Here is a 1,959-nt window from a genome sequence, read left to right as displayed (position 1 = left end):
CTGCCTCCCAAGTGCTGGGATTAAAGGTGTGCACCACTACATCCAGCTCTGTGCTCAGTTTTAGGGACTGAATCCATGGCTTTGGATATGCTGCAGAGGAACTATTACCTAATTAACAATATTCCAGCTGTTTCCTATTGCAGGTTATAAGGAAACTGATATTCTATTTCAGCTGCTTCCGATAGCTCCTGACAGCTAAGCCTCAGACCCTAAACCCACTGGTCATCTCCAGAGTCCACACGTTTACACCATGCTCTGCTGTCCATCCCAAAGTAGGATTCCGGCCCTAGCTATACAGTCTGCAACCTCGCTGGGGTAAATTCGCCCATAAAAGGGAGGAGAAGAGCTGTACTGTGATACCTGAGGAGTCAGGGACTTAGTTGTCAAATGGCTTCTTCATTAAATGGTTGGCCCCTTCGGTCCCCTCTCAGCTGTGGAAAGTTTCACAGCCCTAATGGGGATGGCAAGGTGAAAAAAGGTGGGGGGAGGAAGAGACGAGGAACGGGGAAAGGAGAGGGGAGAGGGAGAAAGAAAAGTATTCAGTCTCCAGAAGGCAAGGTGTGAAGATGGAGCTAGCCAGGAAGATCATAAAATCCACAAAATCAAAGACCCCGCCCGCTGGAGCACCACACTGTGCATCCGGTCCAGGAGTCCCTCCAGCCAGCAGCCCTAGCTCTGTCCCATTTCACCTTTGCAGGTTTACTGACTGAGAGGCAGCTTGCCCAGAAAGGATACCATATATGGCCAACAAATAGCTCCTGGGGCACTCCTTGAGCAAGATCTCTCTCCCATCTGAATACAGGGACTGGTAGGTCCAGTCAGTCCCTTTCTCAAGGAGTTTACAGTCTCCTGGGGGGAGACTGCCGGGTAAACAGCTAATGCTAATGCAAGTACACATGAATATTCAATAGGTAGAAACAGCCTTCGTGCTCTGGAGCACAGGAGAAGCATCAGGCTGAACCCTTGAACGTGGTGCAGGACAAGAGGCAAAGGGCTCCTGATTATGGAGCGGCATAAGCAAGGACAGGAGGTATAAGGTATGGTGGAGCCAGCACCACAAAAATCACAAGGACACAGAGATGAGTCTGGAAAAGAAATTTGGGGTCAGCCCAGGGAGAACTTTGGATCCAGAATGAGTGAAATGCCCAGAGAAAGGAGGCTTGTGAGCCCTGGGGAGTCCTACGTGGAGTCAGCTGAGGAGACGTCCTGACTCCCACTGAGAGACGAGCACCCTAAGCTCATTCTTCTAACGAGCAGCATCCTACCCTCAGAGGTTTACCAGCTTGACAGTTTCCACTCTGCCATCCGCCCCTCCCCCAGGCAGCCCCATAAATGGATCCAGATGGTCATTCCTATTTTCGGTAGTGTACGTGTTGGGGGAGGGGTGGCTCTGAACCCCATCAATCCTCAAACAAACTCTCTGTGTAAGAGGAGCTTCTTCCAGGCCCCGCTGTGATCCTCCGAGCCTGGGAGGCAGAGATAGTCTTTGATGGAGATTATCCATCTGGCTTGGTGGGGGGAAAAGGGAGACAGGCCGAGGAGGGAAGGACGCAGGCCAGGGAGCCCTGGGTGAGAACAGAGGTGATGTGTGTGAGAGGAGGGGCCCTGTGAGGGGTTTAGTGGAAGCCAAGCGTGGGAGACAAGCCCTCACAGGAGTCAGTGGCTTCTCTATACAGCTACATGACCTTCGTGCCCTGGCTTCTGTAGCGACCGAAGGCAAATGCACGCTCTAAGAAGAAAGCTAGGGCTTTTCCTCAGCGCACAGTACTAAAGCATTGTACCCACCGGCCTTTAGAACCCCTTAAAAGGGCTAGGGACACAGGGAAGAAGCAAATGATAAACTAGGTCCCTTTGCCCAGGCAATCTGTTACCGAAATATTATGCCAAGCCTGTAAGTATTTGTTACGGATCTGGTTTAGTGAACATTAGTTAAAAACCACTAAGCACTATACTAGCTAG

Source organism: Apodemus sylvaticus, chromosome 3 (genome assembly GCF_947179515.1).
Source record: "Apodemus sylvaticus chromosome 3, mApoSyl1.1, whole genome shotgun sequence".
Lineage (NCBI taxonomy): Eukaryota > Metazoa > Chordata > Mammalia > Rodentia > Muridae > Apodemus > Apodemus sylvaticus.
Note: the sequence above shows the minus strand (reverse complement) of the source record.